Below are 20948 nucleotides of genomic sequence, written 5' to 3'. Positions count from 1 at the left end.
CCGAAAAACCATCGCATCCAATACCATGGACCGAAAACCATCGCATCCAATACCAGGGACCAAAAACCATTGCGTCCAAAAAACATGTGCGAAAATCATGCACAAAACCATAGGTGGGTCCACCCATCCTAACATAGGGTCGAAAACCAAAATTTTTTGCGGCGCTGCCCCAGACCCCATAAAGTGGTGTTACGGGTGCCCTTCAAACCCCCTATTAACTACGTGGAAAGAATATAACACAACCCAACCCAAAACTTATTTGCGTAGTGAAAATAAATGGAAAAATCAACACGAAAGGAAAAACAAAATGAGAGGAAAGGTATACACAACAAGGAAACAAAACCAGAAGACAAGAAAGCAAAATGACTAAAGAAACAGGATGTGAAATAAGAAAACCATGACGGACTACGAGTGCAAGATGAGTGCAAGGAAGGGAAAACTGAGATGAAACTAATCCTACTTTTATCCTAACAGCTAAATGGTCAGGGTTACATTAAATGAAATTTCCAGTGAAGCCACCGTAGTCACTCCCGACCATGGAAAATTTTAGGGGCTAATATTTGCAGGTGGGCTAATTTTCCATGATTTTTCCAAAAAAAAGATTCGCCAATTTCCATTTTTATAAAAATGACTCGCCCAAATTTTACATTCTAAAATTATTTTATATTAAAAATCACCAACATTATATAGAGAGTATATATAAAATCATTATAAATTCGAATAATTTTACAAATACATCAATAAATTTTTTATAGTTTTCATATTAGGGAATAGTGACATTCATCAATTTTTTTAAACTTCAAGATAATTTTCCATCCTTAAAACTTTCCCTGCGAATACCTAACTGCATCCACAAAGATACAAGTGATTAAAACAGATAAAAAGTAGTATGAAACAGAAAATACAAAAACTTGAACAAGTTGCACACGGAAAGGAAGGTCTTTCCCATGGGCATAAAGATGTGTCACAACCACCCAACACACATGCTTACCTTTCTAATGGATAACCTTTCTAAACAAACCTCAGAAGCTTCTTGCGGATGCATCCTTGTCTACACCGAGCTCCTTAGAAAGCGCAAGGAAGGATTGAAACTTGTTGCGTGCAACATGGTTTTCCAAGTAATATTGTTCCAACCATTCAATGGCTGGATCATAAAATTCTTGATGGTCATTTGGAAAGCCTCTTGATTTTTGAGAGGATGAATTCTTGATTTGAAAGATGGGATCACGATGGGTATCTTGTAAGGAAAAATAAATTTGATCATTCTCAGCAGTCATGCCAAGACAATGAGGACTTGCCATAACCATCAACGCAGGCTGAAGTGCCTAATCTGCTTGATGGAAATCTAAAGAGAGAGACATTAAATAGTGAAGATCATAGAGTGCAAAGCAAATGTCATTGGATGTGCTGATGGAAAAATGACAAGTTGAGCGATAGTCACCCAAGATAGAGGAATGATCAGATGAGCTGGTTGAGACGTCAGATTCCCATTTTGAAATGAACAAATAAAAATTCATTTGAACAATCTTGTGAATGCTTTGAACAATGGAACCAAATTCGTTGTGAGCTAGACATGACGGACCACCTTCCTGCAACTGGTGAAAAATTGTGCAGGCATCATGGTCATCACAAGAATTTAAAAGAGATGCCAACATTGTGAATGTGTGAAACCAGTTGGGGAGAGGAACTTGATTCATGTGATAGTGTGTGCATCATCACACAAGGGGATTGCTAGTGTGATGAGTGGGAAGATTCACAGTACAAGATTTGTAAGAAGACTGAGGAGATGATCATGAGAGGGAAAATTTGATAAGTATGATTGCGGGAAAAGATAGTCTTTGAGATGATCGACTTCACAATTCCATGATTTCATGAGAGATAGACATTCCCAACCCGAGTTTGATGTAAGAGATGTGCATGAAGATGGATGTGCTGTAACAAATTCGTGGATTCGGGCATAAGTAAAATTTTGAAAATTTGAAAGATCACACCCAGAACACCAAACATTTTTTACATGGGGATCCACATTGAATGAAACCATGCAGATAGATGGATTGTGCATGAGAAACTAGATTTGATTTAGTTCGGGGGGCTTACCAAAGTCGTGAGGTCTTGAAATAACTATCAACGGACGTTGAAGTGCCTTGACTCCTTGGTATGTTCTGGAACTTTCTAGAATTGCAGAATCATATTTTGAAGTGTGGACCAGATCATGCATGGCTTGAGGATGGTTGTTGTTGCTGATTTCAAAATTGTTCTTAGGATGGCAGCCATCTCTGTCACAGGTTTCACTAGATTTTTCAGCTTCAGCAAGCTAATTTGAAGAGCTGTCTTCATGCACACTAAGAGATGACGAGAATGGGAAGAACATTGTGATTAGACTATTTTCAACTTCATCATGGACAGACTCACTGCCTTGTATCGATTGAGGAGATAAATCATCAGATAAAGAAACAAGAGAACATGGAGTATCTTCGACGCATGTGGATGCGTTGTAAATGGTAGGACACACAGGCAAGTGAGGTGAAGAGGATGTTTCGATAAGAATGTCTTCTTTGATCGGAGCACATTCTAGATATGAGTTAGAGACTTCATGAGAAAACAGAATATCACATGATGTGCTTGGGCGCTCATCTTAGCATATGGAAGCATGGGTGTGATGACTACCTAAGACTAGGGGTTGATCGAAAGAATTAATTGTATAGGATGTTCCACCGAGATTAGTAGATTAAGAATCGTTCAAGAATGGAAGCTCATTGTTTTGATGCACACAATTTTGAATCAGAGAGGGAAGATTGATAGTGTCCTCACATTTCTGCTCCTCTGCCTATGTAATGTGACTGCCTTGCACCTGACCGCAATTTGAGCCAACAACTTGAGAATCAAGTGAATGCAAACAACTAACTGGTGAAGTGGATTGATCAAGCGGGTCATGGTACAAGAAGTCATGGCTTGTAGATGATGGAGGATGGCAGAGATGCAGATCAATTCGAGACTTGATTTATGAATGGTGACATCCTCTTGTGGAATGAGGGGTGAGTCTTCGCTATAGGCTTTCTGAGCCATTCTAGAATTTCCTCCATTGAAGCAGGAGATGGATGAGAAGATGTGCTAGGGACATGCTGCGCAGATTTCGTAGCTTTTCCATCACTTCAAGGGGGCACTGGCATCAGGACCAGAAAGGAAGGAGGATAAGGAACAAACATGGCATTGGGCTCCTCCTCTACAATTTGAGGTGCCTCATGATCCGCAAGAGTTGGGGAGGAAGGGAAATTAGGAGGTTCACCATATTGAGAACTATGAACCAAGCGCTTAAACTCTTCCCTCAAGAAGTCAAAGTTCACAAGTTGTTCAAAAATTTCGTAATAGAGGTGAAGGAAGTGATCAACAAAGTACTCAACTAATTCGTCTGGCTCCATACTTAAACAAAAAAAAATAAAAAAAATTCACGGAAATCCCGATGGCTATACTCATTGAACATTTTAATCATCATTTCGGCAAGATGACCAATTGAATCAATAGAGGCAAAGGGTAATGTGTAACACCAGCACTGAGCACGACCTTCAAATGTGAGGGTGAGTAATACAGTCTAGACATATTTGTACTCTATCTTGTGGCGTAGGTAAAAGTTTATAACTTGGCGCACATGTGCACGAAAAGATGGTTCACCCTCACCACTGAACTTTAACTTGGATAGGTCATGCATAACTTCCGTGAGGATAGTACACTCGAACATTGTAGAAAGAAATCCCAAGATTATGATGTCAGGAAGAGCCATTTTTAAATAAGAGATTCAAAGTAGACTCTACGGGAACAACCTGTCATTTGGCCCTCGCTTATAGTGCCATTTTGTTGATGGTGCTGGACCCACCAACAAAGGGGATCTCCCCAATGTGAAGTCCCAACTAGACCTCACACCGTTTGGTGTAGAAGTCCCATCCAGTATGAAATATCGATTGCCATATACTTAGATATCTACCTTGGCTCTAGCTGTCAGCACATGAGAGTGTTACGATGGAATCTTCAAACAACAAGGCATGTGTGCCTAGTGAGTGCGTAAAGTAAACTGTGTCAAGGTTCTCTTACTACAAAGGGGAAGAATAAAGTGAGCCTCTAAATGAGAGGTAGTAGTACTACCTAGCAAGAGACACACACGAACCAGAAAGGGTCTGTCCAACATCCAACGGAATAGTCCATAATGGACGTGGCAGTCGTTAAAACCGAGGTGAAGGGGACAACATGTACACCACCCAGTGGAGTAGTCCACACGGATGTGATGGTTGTTATAACCAGAAAACAAAGATGGTTTGTCAAGTATCTCGCGGAGTAGTCCACAAGGATGTGACATCAGTGATACCAATACAACACATCTTCAATAATGTAACTACTAAAACAACCAAAGTAGTTCATTTATCTTAGTACAGGTTAAGAAAACATGCATCACAAATGTTTAAAGAGTAGTCTTACAAAAATCTATAAAGCATGCATGAAAAAATGCTGGGCTTAACAGGCTTCTAAATTAAGAAAAAGTCACAAGACACATATGTACACCATACATCACTAATCCCAGTAATGGGACATTAGAGCCACTCCTCGCTCCTCAAAGAACAAACTACAGACTCTCTGTTATATACCTAGGGGGGATAATATGGGGTACAAAGGGAGGTACCCAAGGTAATAATGTAATAATGGGATGGGCCATAGTAATAAATAAGGTGGTTAACCCATATCATGTAAGGGACCACAAGTAGTTAGTAATAATGTAATGGGCCCATGGTATTAGTTCGATAGTATGAGGGAACCATGGTAATGACCCATGGTATTGTATGTATGAGGCCTATATAGAGGCTAGAGACTCCACATGGAGAGATGTCAAGGATTATTGTATGAACAGGCATATGGCTTGTGGAGTGTTCTCCTTCCTTAAGGAGTGAATGTATAGTGTTAACCTACCTTAAGGGTTTGATATTAATAAAAAATCATTTCTATATTCAGATCTTGTTCTTTCTTGGGTTATTTCTTTGGTTTATTCCTCTTTCTCATATATTTTCATATCAGATCTATAACAAGTGGTATCAGAGCACTTTCTTGGGCAAAAAAGCTCTGATCCCACTTGGTATAGATATGATATATAAAAATATAAGAAAATGCAAATAAACCCCAAGAAATAACAAGATTTGAATAGATAGAAATGATTCTTTATTAATATCAAACCCTTAAGGTAGGGCAACGCCATACATTCACTCCTTAAGGAAGGAGAACACTCCACAAGCCATATGCCTGTTCATACAATAATCCTTGACATCTCTCCATGTGGAGTCTCTAACCTCTATATAAGGCTCATACATACAATACCATGGGTCATTACCATGGTTCCCTCATACCATCGAACTAATACCATGGGCCCATTACATTATTACTAACTACTTGTGGTCCCTTACATGATATGGGTTAACCACCTTATTTATTACTATGGCCCATCCCATTATTACATTATTACCTTGGGTACCTCCCTTTGTACCCCATATTATCCCCCCTAGGTATATAACATTCCACCCCCCTTAGCATGTTTCGTCCCTGAAACATGGGAATAACACAAATAATAAGATCTACTCAAAAGAATAGTCCATTGGTACCATGCACGTGCATCTATCCATCCAAGAGAAAGGTGAACCCTCGATCTCGCTGGTTCCTCGCTCGCTTGAGATTGAATTTGATCGTGGTAGCTCTTCTGTGTTGATGTGTAGTAGGTGGATCTTCGCTCCTCTCTATCTATCCTGCGGGGGTTGTTGTCCTTGTGGCTAATTGATTGCCATCTTGTTGGTTGTTTTCTTGCGGGGTGATGTGGGTGATGATATGTTGAAGTTTTAACCCATGGTGTCTTTTTCTTTAATTCACCCCTTACTGGAGCCTGACTGTTATGTTGTGGTGTCTGCTGTGGTGTCTTATCTTCTAATATTACTTCAACCACTGAGCCCTCATCTGATGTATCAACACCTGTAACCTTTTCTTCTTTAGCCTCTGTTTGTGTTTGATTGTCGATCATTACTGGCTCATCATCTGATATGTCAGTCCCTGGAACATCTTTGGATTCAGCCTCTATGTACTCTACATGTTTATTGATGGAAATATCATGTAATGTAGTTTTCTTCTTTTTATACCAGAGCTTCAGGAATTTCTTCTGCACATTAATATTGATAGTACCCACAGATTCCATCCACGGGTATCCCAAAACAACATCCATATTATCCGTCTCTCAAATATAAAAATCACCATGCAACACATACTTATCCATAGAAATCTTCAAATCCTTATACACTTGAACATCCTCATCATCCACCTGTGTGTTTTCAATGTGTTTTGTTGGAACTTGAATTTTTTTTGCCAAATTAACATTGATAAAATTATGCTTGCAACTAGGATTTATAGAAACAATGATCTTCTCCTTCTGAATCAATCCCTGAATCTGCAATAAGGAGATACCAGCAGAAAATAACCCTTTAGGTTTTTTGGTTTCCTTTTTTCCTGTAAAAATAAAATCTTTGCTATGCTGGTGTCTGTCTGTGTGAGCTTATCCACAAGATTATGTTTATGGTCAAAGTGGTCCATAAGAGCTTTTTTGAATGTGTCCCAAGTCAGGGGCCTTCCATAGCAACGTTGATGCCCTTGCCACTATTGCCATCTTTCATTGTCCAAGTACATTTTTCCCGTACTCAACTGAGTCTCATCATCATAGATGTAATTCAATTTGAAATATTTCTCCATTTGTTCTATCCATTTGGCTGGATGAGAGCCATCAAATTTATACAAGTCCCTCAAATTCTGATCTAGGCCCGCCATCACAAAAAATTGGCGAAAATTTGAAATGGTCACAATTCTGTCAATATTGCTTAGAATCCCTATTATGACATATTTTTGGAAATGGAACAATCATTCTGCATCTTCCCATGTGATAGAAATCTTGATCCAGGCACTCGAATTTCAGATCTGCACTACAACTCTCCCATCGTCGCCAAAATTTCTGCAAAAAAGCGCTGATTTTAAATCAGCGATATCTCCCTCATCCGAGCTCCAATTCGACTGATGTTTTTTTTAAATTGGGTATTTTTTCACAAAGAATCCAGATCTACAAATATATTTTGTAGATCTTGCACCAGAACGTCCAGATCTGCGCTGCAAACTCGCCGCCCCAAAAAATTGTCTGCAACCCCATTGATTTTTAAATCAGCAATATCTCCTTAATCCGAACTCCAATTCAACCGATTTTTTTTTTTGAAATCGAGTATTTTTTCACATAGAATTAAGATCTGCAATTAGATTTGGCAGATCTTGCACCAAAACGTACATATCTGATCTGAAAACTCGCCGCCCCCGAAATCCTATAAAAAAAAGAAATTCTCCACTTTTTTGCCCAAGAAAGTGCTCTGATACCACTTGTTATAGATCTAATATGAAAATATATGAGAAATAGGAGTAAACCCAAGAAATAACCCAAGAAAGAACAAGATCTGAATATAGAAATGATTCTTTATTAATATCAAACCTTTAAGGTAGGGTAACACCATACATTCACTCCTTAAGGAAGGAGAACACTCCACAAGCCATATGCCTGTTCATACAACAATCCTTGACATCTCTCCATGTGCAGTCTCTAGCCTTTATATAGGCCTCATACATACAATACCATGGATCATTACCATGGTTCCCTCATACCATCAAACTAATACCATGGGCCCATTACATTATTACTAACTACTTGTGTTCCCTTACATGATATGGGTTAACCACCTTATTTATTACTATGGCCCATCCCGTTATTACATTATTACCTTGGGTACCTCCCTTTGTACCCCATGTTATCTCCCCTAGGTATATAACACTCTCAAGGCTATGTGGGAGGAGCCAAGGTGAAAAGTCCTTGCTCATATAATGGGAGAGGTATATATAGCCAAGGGTGATGCTTCACCCTTGTGACTCTTGGACTACCCTCATGAATTTTCAACTTCCAATGAATTTTAAAATGACATGACTCTTCAACTTCTTGTGTTCGTCCATTCGACTTCACTTTACATTACATTGAGTTACAACGAATATGGCCCATAGTGGTAATGTGGCCAAGACAACTCATGACACTGTTGAAATGTACTGATTGACTGTGGTGCCTATGTCAAGTTGCTGCATTGTTGAGTGATGGTGTCCTCTTGGTGTGCTTTGTCTTCTCCTTCACGTGGCATAGTGTTGCGGGGCCTTCAATGGTCTTGGTCTTGCATGATGGTTCAATGCATATGTTCCTTTTACTTGTTTCTTGATGTGCTTGGTACATCTGTCTAGCTGCAAGCAAGTCTTATAGCATGTGCGCTCCTTCTTCATCCCGTTCATCATCTTGCCATGATTTATCAGTGTACCTGTTCCTGCAATTCACTCATGACAGGACGATATCAAATCCAAAACCTCCTAGTCTAGGATGATGTGTTGTTATCATGTTCTGGGTGGCAGGGAGGGTAGACAAATCACTGAGACAATGCAAAGCGCAACTCAAGCTGGAATGATGAACTCCGAGAGGACAGCCTGCACTTTCGAGAAAAACTGTGTAGTGACCATTGGGAGGCAGAATTACGCAGTGAAGGACACTAGTGGCAACTGCAAGGTGGGACCCTAAGGGGAACTTCTGCGCAGTTCCTGGAGGGAAGGAAAAATAGGATTGCAGATGACCTGCAGGGTAGTTTTGTTCAGTTTTCAAGAGAAAGGCATGACATGGTTGCAAGGGACCTGCTGAGCATGATTGTGCAGTTTTGGAGAACATTGTAGGGTAGGCAACAGAGGGCCTACTAGATATGATTGCTTAATTTTGAAGAACAGTGTAGGATAGGCAACAAAGGGCTTGCTATACATGTCTACGTAGTTTCTAAAGACAGTGCGGAGAAAGGAAACAGAGGACTAGCTGGACATGTCTACGCAGTTTTGGAGATTAGTGCGGGACAGGTAGTAGGAGGCCTGTTGGACATGTCTGCATAGTTTCTGAAGGTAGTGCAGAGTAAGGCAACAGATGACCAGCAGGAATTTCTGTGCAGTTTTTGAGATCAATGCAGACCCAAGTCTTGGTGTAGTGCAAGGTTCCAGCGGACGAAAAGGAAGCTTGATGACTATGTTTGAGAAATGCGCAATTTAGTTTGGACATGGAGGCAATTTATGCACAGTTCTGGGAGGCAGACTGGTTGTTCAACTCGGGGATTTCATAGTGCAACTGACCTGGATGATAGCCTCAAGCACTACGCAGTTCCGGGCAGAGGAGAAAGGTCACTAAGGGGTGATACTGTGCAGTGCAGCTCAGTCAGGATCTAGTGGAAGAGGGTTGTCCAGCTGGACAAGTTTTTAGGAAAATAGCTAAGTGTTGAAAGCAAGTGAACTTGTGCAGACTTGACATTGTGATCATAAACTTAGCATACTTCGATGAAGAAAAATAGAGACCACCAATACAACAAGACAAAACATGCCATCAGTGAGACTATCTTAGCGCTAAAAGTGATAAGCGCGACACTTGAGATAGACCTTCAGACGACCGTGAGGACACTTGCACGATAGTATGTACAACTTTTTGTGTGAGTACGACAAATATTTACATAGCGAAGACAACCCAAACACACAAAGACAAACCTTCAAACTCACCAAAACAAGATCATAAGCATGACAAAGAAATCAATATGCCAAAAGTTGATTGTTGGTGAAACAAGAAAAAGGGTGAAAAGACTTCACAAGAGCTCATGGGGTGAGCTTGAGTGTTTGCAACCATCAAAGGAGAAACCAAAGAAGGCTTTGAAATTTGGATGTAAGCCAACATTTTGGAGGGTGTTGCATCCACTACAACAAATTCAATTGTGAATAGTAGAGACATGTTATTTCATTGTTAATATATCTCTAGTTAAATCATCAATATTTTGTTGTAGACAAGATAGTTGGCAATTGCAGTCATTCAATTGTTTTTTCTCCATTAAGATATGCTCTTCTTGTTTATTTTATAGGAAAGAAATTGAATTTTAGCTATCATGTTCTGGTCAAACATAGCAAGTTGAGTATTATTAAGAGGTGGCCCTCATTCTAAAAGCTTCCTAGGACTAATATTGGACTCTTTTCCCTTAAGGGTTATGGAAAAATAATTTTGATTATTGGATCATACGATTATATATGATATTTATAGATAGAATTGGGTTTTCTAGTTGAATCAAAACTAGCAATTTTCCTTTTCATATTTGTGAAATAACCTTGGTGGTGTCTGTATTGATCTAATATCAAGGATCTGTTGTCTACATTTTTTGCAGTTTATTGCACTTCCTTGATCATCACACCCTTTCAACAAAATATATGTCTATTGGTTTGGAGGAAAAATTAGATGTAGAGAGAGATCTTGATAATCATATAACTTATTTCCTAGAGTTAGATGTTCCAATATTTATTCTCTTGGATTCTTCAAGAATGTTACTAATTGTTGGGCTTCTATACTCCTTATTCTATTTGGGTGGTAGTGAGGTCGGTGTAAATGCAGGGATTATAGGATGCACATTCTCTTTTAATGCCACCATGGTTTCATCTATGCATTGGGAAATATATCTAATCAAAGGGGACATTGTGGTGGTGAAAAACTTGAGGTAGACTGATGTCTAAAGTTGGGAGACATGGGACTAACTAGCCACGTTGAAACCCTTTAACTAGATATAGGCTTGTATGCAAAAGTTAATATGTGAGTCATCCAAGTTGAGACAAAACTTGGGAAACATTGATGTCCACATTGGACCATTATGCAAGGGGGCATCAAAGCTAGCTATAAGTGCAACCTTAAAGCTTAAATGTAATGAATCAATGATACAACAAAGACTAGAAATGTTTAGGCCAAGTCTAACAAAAGGGTTGATTCCAAATTGAATGATACCATTATAGATGTATAGGTATACTTTCTTGAAACTGAATTCAATATTTTCAAGTTCAAGCAAAGGAACTTGGTAGGCATGTTTTTGAAAGTGTGAAAATTCCTAAACTGGAATCCATACTGCAACAATTTATGATATTTCTCCTACTTGTTAGATCTACATGAACAAGTTATATGCATTTTCCTCCGAAAAGTATTGAAATACATACATTGTAGCCTTCACTTAATTAATTTATATGCAGAAACAAGAGACTGAGCAAGAAAGAAAATATTACACAATAACACCATTATTTTTCGATAAATGTCCCCATAAAAACCAAATGTGGGAAAACAGGTGCACCAAATCTGAGGGTTTTATTATTATGCAGTAGTAAATCTAAGTACAATTATTGGATGCTCAACTAGCAATTCGATACAGAGAGAAACTAGACAAAACGAATGGTGAAGTGCTCTCACCCTGTCACTGGGAGAATTTGAGTCTGATCACGTTGAATTGGAGCCTTTGTGTACCCTCTACACAGAAATGCGTAAGCCCTACGCATTCCTTGTGTCACCCCTGTTGGGTATCACACTGCTCCTTCTCCATACCCCCTACTAGCTGGAAAATCTGAATCTCTGCCTCTCGGTCTCATACGCTGGCTCCCAGCTTCTGAAATTAAATTTCCTCAATGATAATTGCATCTCCCTCTAAGGCCTACACTACCACTGTGTCAGCTCTAGGTGGGCCAGCGTCTGCCTCTCTCTGGACATCGTTCTGCCCTCTCTGCCTCATACTATCTAACCCAGGAAAACTTCCTTCTTCCAGATACTCACTGCCTCTCACTGGAAGATATCTCTTCCATCACTCCTCTAGCAACTGTTGTGCTACCCTCTCTGAGAAATTCGATCTTCTTGATCTCTCTCGATGTGTTCCCCAAGTGCCCATCAAGCCTTCTCTTATAATCCTCCCATTGATCAATCAATGACCCAGATTAGATTCTAATCAATGGTTAGGATCATATTGACTTGATCTTCGCCTTCTTTTAGAAGTTACACCCACAATTTAGATTAATACCCATTAATTAATTTAATTTGTCCCATTAAAAATAATTAATTATTTTAATAAAACTGTCTTTGGGTGGAATTTCCCAAAACAATTTTTGGGTATTAGAGAATGCATGTGTCGAAGCCTCCCTACAAAATTTGAGACTTAGAGCACATTTTATGCTACCAAAAATCAACACTCCCTCTTAGTGAGGAATGTGTTCTAGCAATGCCTCCCACTGAAGCATCACCATGACTTCATAACATTGTCCTTTGCGTTGTTGATGACTGACATGTTGTCCACCAACCACTGTGTTGCTGCTGCAACTATATTGTTGCTGACACTGCCACTGTCAACACTGCATCCATACTACAACTCCCTCGGAAATGTTTCATATGTGATGTTGCTAGCACTACCACTACCACTGCACTGCAAACTGTTGCTGCTACTCCATCAACAATGGAAAAACATCCCAAATTACTAAACTAACTGTGTTTAATATGATACCACGTGAATGTTGAAGCCTGACTGCCGCTAGTCTCTACGTTGACCCTCTGAATCTATTGCGTTGTTGCTGACTACTTCTATGTGTCATCTGCACTATTGCCAACTCTGCTCTATGCTGCTCAGTCTCTGGCACTCCTACACACTACAATTGTCTCTTTGACACTCCTCGACACTATCCGAAATTAGTCCATCCTACTACTTCTGACTTGGGCTCCCATAGTTAGGAATTGATCCAAGAGGTGGGATCCTCAAGGATCCTCCCCATCTGTAGCTCTTTCAAACTACAACTCTAAATCAACCCACCTCCCTCCTGTATGTATCTCGGCTGTCATGACGAACTCCTTCTCCCCGATCTTCGCAGGCGAAACCTTTGGATCATGCTTCTCATCTTTTTCCTTCTTCCTGAGAGGACACTGTGTAGTGTAGTGACCCATCTCACCACACCTGAAGCACTTTATCTTTGAGAAATCCTTCTTTTGCCTTTGCTGCTCCTGTTGCCCCTTAGATGCAAGGGATGCATTCTCCTCTTCCTCCTTGGGCTTTGAACCACTATTGCCACTTACATCAAGCTTTCCCTTGACCAAGTCTCTCCTTAGCTCCTCTTGCTTAAGAGTTGCCCACATCTCATTCCAATTCGGAAAAGCCGCCTTGCCAAAGATACTCTAGACAACAATTTCCACTCATATAAGACAGAATTGAGGGCTAGTCTAACCAAATCTGAGCCTTGAGGTGTAGACCCCGCAACAGATAACTCATCACAGGTCTCTTGAAGCTTTGTGAGGAATGGATCCACACGCTCCCCCTTTTGCATTTGAGTAGATATCAGTGTTATATTAAGGTAGATCTTCCGCTGCTCGGAAGATCCCTGATACAACGTAGACAATGCATTCCACATCTCCTTAACCGACCCTATACTAGCTATGTGACATACAACATGATCCTTCACTCCGTCGAGGATCATTCTTTTTGTCTTCGCCATCTCGGCCTTATATTTCTTTAGCAGATCTGCATCTGTAGGCACAACCACCACACTGTCGACATATGTCTTGAGGGCATGCTCATCTAGAAGGAATGAAATCCTTGCCTTCCAGATGACATAGTTGGATGTTCTGTCCAACCTATCCTAATCCCTCAAGCCACTCATTGCCATCTCTACCACAAATAGAAAGTTGAATGACCTCCTCTCTCCTCTGCGCTTTTGCTGGGCTAGACTACACACTCCCTGTTGGAGTTAGTAAAACTATTGCCCCTTGTTGTTGCTCAGCTCATGAGAATTCAATTTCCTTGGATAGGAATTCTCTGAGGAAGAAATTCCCTCAACCGTGCTTCTCCTCTCTCTTCTGACGATTTTTTGCCCATCAAACTACCTACATAAAAATTAGTGTCCCACCAGCTTCTCCTCACGGCGAGGCTTCAACACTGCTCCCTCCGCCTCGACAAAATTTCAAATTGGGATTTCTTCCTCTCTGTCAACTCACTCATAGAGAGACTGCCTTGAAAATCATCCCTCTGGCTAGGACTACGCAAACCCTTTTGGGTTTTGAACTGCTATCTCCTACAACTTTTTCAATCTCCCTCTTCTACTCAGCGTTGGGTTCTTTGTCACTACTCTTCTTGTTCCACCTGCAGCTTTGATACCATGTGAAAATTCCTAAACAAGAATCCTTACTGCAACAGTTGATGATATTTCTCCTACTTGTTAGATTTACATGAACAAGTTATTTGTAGTTTCCTATGACAAATATTGAAATACATACATTGCAACCTTCACTTAATTAATTTATATGCGGAGACAAGAGACTGAACAAGAAAGAAAATAAAACACAATAACACCGTTATTTTTGGACAAATGTCCCCAGAAAAACCTAATGTGGGAGAACAGGTGCAACATATTTGAGAGTTTTATTATCATATAGTAGTAAATCTGAGTACAATTCCTAGATGCTCAACTAGCAATTCGATACAGAGAGAAACTAGACAAAATGAATTGTGAAGTTCTCTCACCCTGTCACTAGGAGAATCTTAGTCTGATAACGTTGAATTGGAGCCTCTACGCATAATTACGTAAGCCCCACGCAGTCCCTGCGTCACCCCTATTGGGTATCATGTTGCTCCTTCTCTAGACCCTCTGCTAGATAGAAAATCTAAATCTCTTCATCTCGGTCTCACACCCTGGCTCCCGACTTCTGAAACTCGATTTCCTTAGTAGGAATTTGATCTCCCTCTAAGGCCTCTGCTGCCACTACGTGGGCCAACGTCTACCTCTCTCTGGATGTCGTTCTACCCTTTCTTCCTCGTACTCACCAACCGAGGAAAAATTCCTTCTTCTGGATAGTCACTACCCCTCACTACAAGAGATCTCATTGATTACTCCTCTAGCAACTGCTACGCTGCCCTCTCCGAGAAATTCGATCTCCTTGATCTCTCTCAATGTGTTCTCTAAGTGCCCATCAAGCCTTCTCATATAATCCTCTCGTTGATCAATCAACGACCCAGATTAGATTCTAATTAATGTTTATGATCATATTGACTTCATCTCCACATTCTTCTAGAAGTTACACCCACAATTTAGATTAATACCCATTAATTAATTCAATTTCCTAAGTTTAGACTTAGGGTCCCATTAAAAATAATTAATTATTTGAATAAAACTGTCTTCGGGTGGAATTTCCTAAAACGATTTCTGGGGATTGGAGAATGCATGTGTCTAAGCCTCCCAATATAATTTGAGATTTAGAGCACATCCAATGCTACCATAATTTAATAACAGGGAGACTAGTATAATAGATTAAGTGTATCAAACTCTTTAGAGAGCTTTGAGATCAAATAACATGGTTTCATAAAATTTATACATAAGAAATTTAAGCATACATGTTGGCTTGAGGGGGCTTGGACCCAGGTTCAGAGTTAGTTGTGCTAACCAACAAAACCCTACACTACCGCCCTTTCGGCAACAACCCACATAGTGAAAGTTGCAGTCTCACCCGAGGTAGTATTGGGGGATGCTAGAACCAGGTTTCTGCATCCAAAGGACCATGTGATGTGTTTTTCCCAACTTAGGGCTTTATCCTGATCTTCGTGAACCTTAACCCTTAAAACGCGGAAATTGCAGAAATTAACAGTTAGCAGATCTATGCCCTTCGTTGATTGCACTAAACATGCATAACATTATATAAATAAACAGATCCATGTCTTCACGAATCTAAAAAGTATTTTTCCTGATTAATTGCATTCAATAGATCATAAATACAGTAGATTCCAAGATAAACAGTAATACATAGATGCACAAATAGTTCTTTAAAACAAGCCTTTATTATGCTTCAGATCTTGAATTACAGTTCATTCCAACCCTGTACACAAAACTACAGGGGCCTGTGCACTTAGCTATGGACTTACCAAGGTCTCCGCGCACACAGCTACAGGAGCCTTCCCCTTTGCCCAAGTACAAAATAGAAAAAAACAGACTCAAATCCTGCACTATTCTTCTCTTATTTTTCTGCTTTATGACTCTTCTATGACTTCCTTTTATATTCTTCTCCATTACAATACCATGGGCGGGTCTCAAAACAGCTTGACTCTTAACAAACTAAGGGGATTCGACCTTATAAAAGCCCCTTTGACTCCTATCAACTTGCGCTACTCATGCTCCGCTCCTCAAAATGCAGAGACTTTACAATATTTAACAAACTTTACAAAATTTGACCTAGGGGACCCCGTCCCAATAGGCCCCCAACACAAAGTCGTGACTCGTCCTGAGTCACTTTGCTGGTGTTGCCTCAATCTTTGCTTACAGAATTTTGAACTTGATCTTCAATGCTTGAAGATCTGTTGTTCCCTATGAGGCGGCCTAACGAACTTCTTCGACTAGTTCTCCGTGGTTGGACCTTCAACTGCAAGGCCCATGGTTCTATGTCTATGTTGCAGAGCCTTTAACTTGATCCAAACGGTCTATGACAATTGGCTTGCCTTGACAGCCCATGATTGTGTCCTTGAGGAGATAATGGAGGTCTTCTGTCACAGCTCATCAATTTGGGTCTGGATGAACTTTCCTTCCTGAAGTCTGGTGAACCTTTGCACAGGTGCTAAGTTCCGTGTTGTCACCCTAATCTTGTCAAACTGTAGTTGTTTTTCACAGATGTCTGCTTCGATCGACTACAAGTTTGGATCCTCCTATAGTCAGGTCCACATCTCCATTGTCTTCTCGAACAATTGGTTGCAGTCCTTGACTACAGCTTCCAGAGTGGTTAGGTCTCCTTTAATAACATCCTCACGCTTCTCTCTGACTTCGGGAGGAGTGGTTGACTGTAGCTTAAGTTGAAGTTCTGAAATTTGCCACTGTAGCTCAAACAATACCTTTCCAATTTCTTCCTTGGATGCCTTCACTAGCCAGCTTGTGAATCTTCTCTGCTAAGGCCACCTCTGCTGGAATTTGGAGCTCAAGGAGCTCATTGCACACTTGGGTAAGGGTTGTCTCTAGCTGCTGAGTTTGTTGTATCACCTCGTCGCAGGCTTGCAAGGCCTTTGCTTTCTCTTCAAAAATTTGTTGATTGTTAGTTTTTACCTCGTCGATAATCAACAACGCTCATTTCTCCCGGACGCGGAGCTCATCTAAAACTCCTTGGTGCAACTCATGCAAGGTCTGGATCGATAGTGTTGCAAGGTTGATACTTAGATTTTTCCAGTACTGTGCGCGCTCCTGTTCTTTGGTTGTCTCAAACTGGAGAGAGCCCCCTAGTAGTGGTACAATGTGGAGCCCAGATGTGATTTCTACTGAATTAAATCTTGGCATGCTCACTTGATCCATGCTCGCTTGTCCCACACTAGCTGGGATCACCCCTATCTGGACCTCCAATTCCTTCAGGTCCTGTTGTACTTTGTCCAATAGCTGGTGGTATTGGTCCTTAATGTGTCCCCATATAGTTTCAGTGTCAAAGCAGACAACATCACCTATCTCATCAAGGTCCCCCTCCATGAGGACCAATGGTGTCGCACCCACAGACTTATCAGACTACTGCTTCTTACGAGGTAGTGTGGCACATTGCTTCTATCTCTTCCTGATCCTGAAGGGGGACTCTAAGTCCTCTAATCTGAGATAGGGGACTGTGCCCCCTTCTTTTTCACCTTCGGTCTCAACATCGGTCCACTCTTTCTTAGGTTCTTCGAGGTCAATAGTGACCTACAAAGTTGTCTCTTGCACATATTTGTCCTTTTGTGCTTCCTTCTCTTTTGCAGAAGCCTTTTCCTTCTGCATTGTCTTTTCTTTTGTAGAAGACTTTGGTGCTTCTTTGCCTTTCGTAGAAGCCTTCTGTGCTTCTTTCTCTTTGTCTTTCTAGGTCATTGTTGCAACAGTTGTTTTCCCCATTTCGCCCTCTGCGACCTTACTTTTTCCTGCGCCTTCATCAGATGGGGTGAGGCATTTGCTCGGCCATTTTATAATCACCCCCATAATGTCATCCTCCGCGACTAAATATGGCAACTTATGCCATATTCCCGTGGCATCCTTCTTTGTGCGTATGGACAAATTGTTAAAATCTGCCTTGAAATATGCAATATTGGTGTGTTGCGCATGTAAACTAGGTGACAACTGTGGCTGTTGGTTGATCAACATCCACAACTCTGACTCGAACAATACCCAAAACATATTTGTTTCAATTATGCGGTCAGGATCCTTCATCACCCACATCAAGGTGAATTTCGCAGCCTCGCAAAAATATGGATCTTGTGTTGGGAACTGGCTATCCTCAAGCATCCTCCATGCTACGAGCATGATCAACAGAAGTAACCATGTGTAGTGGAATGCCTTTCCATCCTCCTGGGATTTACAAAAATCCTCCAGGAACTCGTGACAGAGGTAATTGGCCCAATTGTATAGGAACCCTTTGCTGCGATGTGCAACAAAAGAGACCACTGGTGCTGACACTTCATCGATGTGACACTTTCGCATTATTTTTCCTCCCAAAATATGTGCAACAAACTGCACAGCTCCATCCGAGATAGAGCTAATGGCATAGCCATGCGACTTCTTCACCAACCTGAAGTCGCTTTTCATCTGATCTGCAAGCTTCCTCTCCTGCGACTTCCCCACAAAATCATCAGCGGGGTTCACGCCCAGATAAGGTAGGAAGGTGATTCTATGGATCAACATATCGTCAATTGGAATGGGCCCTCCCAACCAGAGGCACCCATCATGAACTAGTGCCAACAATTGATGCAAACATATAGTATTAATTATGTTGTGGCTAAAGTGTGGGACCCACAACATGTTGAGCAGTCTTGCACGTTCAATTTTGGCCACCCACTTCATTGGCTCAAGCCTTGTGACACCTGACTCCTTGTAGTAGACTGATTTTTAGGTTCCAACTGTGGGAACTTCACATGATCGCCCAGATCCCAGTGCTCCATCTTCAAAAATGGTACCTGGGCCAACAAGTCTCCCTCCACAGGTACTTCCTTCGGCAGCAATGGTGTGAAGACCTTGTATTTCATTGATTCTGGGTCCTTAGTCACTTTGGTTGTGGATTTCCTAGGGGGTACATAAGGTGGTAGTCGAGTAGTCGGAAATGCTTCCTCTACGTCAATATCTTCAATCCCCATAGTCAATTCTTCCTCATCCAAGTCCAAGGGTTCCATCGGTTGCTTTCTTTTATCCATCCGACCCTTATGTCCGACCTCAGTTGGGTATTTGTGCGGCGATTGCTGAACCGACACTTGTTGTGGCTTCTTTTGCTTCTTCTCTCCTGCCATAGAGGTAGTAGGTTTTGGCCTCAGCAACCTAGGAATGGTGGTAGGGACTGGTGGTGTTGCAGTCATTTTGTCAATGCTCTCCCAAAATAGTTTCTTTTGCCACTCAGATAAATCCACCTCAAACCCAAGCCCTTTCTGCGAAAACTCCTTCTCTATCTCTTGCCAATCTCGTCCAGACATGCAACAATCGTCTCGGCTCAAACTTAGGCACAAAAGCTCAAGGAAATCTCTCTGGAAGAAAAGTGTTCGAATGTGGAGCGAGATGTTGTATTTATAGCCCTTTTTGAATTCAAATCCATCAGTTCCCTCCAGATCTCCTTCATTAATGCTCTTTTAGCGACATATTTCCAAATATATGCTCCTTAAATGCTTTCCTCCCACTCCCTTTAACGAAAATATAGCCATCCCATCATCTACAGTGTTTTCAACGGTTACTTTCTGGCTAGGATGTGGGACCCACCTTGCTAGCAAAGCTCCTTCATCGCAGCTCCCATATGCACCTTTATCCTAAACATCGCGCAGCCCATTGACTTCGCCAAACTGTCCTTCTGGCAGCGTAGTCTATAGTCCCGCACTTCCTTGGAACTGCCTGAAGTACTAAGACTATCTTGCATCCATATAGTCATTGCGCAAGGGTGAGATCACCTGTCTACAACTTCAACCACATCCCATTGATTCTTCCTGGAAATAATTTCCCGTTTAGCTTCGCGAGTTGAACTGCACCTCATTCCGTAATATCCTAGATGATATATGGTCCCAGCCAATGCATATTAAACTTTCTTGGAAACTTCGTAAACTTTCTATCATACATTAGCATTAAATATCCATTTTTAAAGGTGTGCTTCTTAATGTGGAGATCATGCCACGCCTTTTCTCTAGCCTTCTACACCTGTTGATGAAAGCCTTCGAAGAAGCAATCTTCTTCTAACTCGAGTATCTACATGAGGCGTTCTTCCATTATATCCCGATCTTCCATCTTCGTAACTGCAACAATCCTCAAACTCGGCACAATGTACTCCATTGGCATTATCGCTTCTTGTCCATAAACCAATCGAAATGGTGTCTGTCCAGTCAACTTCTTATAGGTAGTTCTATGTACCCAAAGAACAGCTGGTATGCACACATCCCAATCGTTCTTATTCATGTTACAGATCTTCGTCAAAGCATTCTCCATGATCTCATTGAAAGAATCAATTGTTCCATTTGCTTAAGGATGGTATGACGTGCTCTTCTGATGATACATATGGAATTCCTCTATCATAGCATCAATCGTTTCATTCAAGAAATGTGAACCCCTGTCGCTCATCAAAATCTTAGGATGTCAAACCTAGACAAAATGTATTCAAATATAAACTTTGCAGTAGTAGTCATGCTGCAACCCTTCATGGCCTACGCCTTAGCCCACTTGGTCAAGTATTCTGTTGCTGTGATGATGTATCAGGTTCCTGTTTTTTTTTTGGTGGTTGAATAGGTCCCACAAAATCGAGGGCCCATTTATCAAATGCCTGTAATGAGACTTGCGGGTTCAGAGGCAATTCATCCCTCTACGACAACTTCCTGGTCCTCTGACATACATTGCATGCCATACAATATTCCTTAGAATATTTGTGCACAGTTGGCCACCACAACCCAACTCATAGGATCTTTTGCGCAACCACTATTCTAGCATAATGTCCTCCAACAACTCCTCCATGTGCTTCAGCGAGGATACTTTGTCTTTCATAATTTGGTACATACCTGCGTAGAACTTCA

The sequence above is a fragment of the Pinus tabuliformis genome, chromosome 2_2 (genome assembly GCF_031772625.1).
Source record: "Pinus tabuliformis cultivar Carrire ecotype Pingquan chromosome 2_2, CPIR1, whole genome shotgun sequence".
Taxonomy (NCBI): Eukaryota; Viridiplantae; Streptophyta; class Pinopsida; order Pinales; family Pinaceae; genus Pinus; species Pinus tabuliformis.
The sequence above is the reverse complement of the archived record's forward strand: the minus strand, read 5'-3'. Positions refer to the sequence as shown.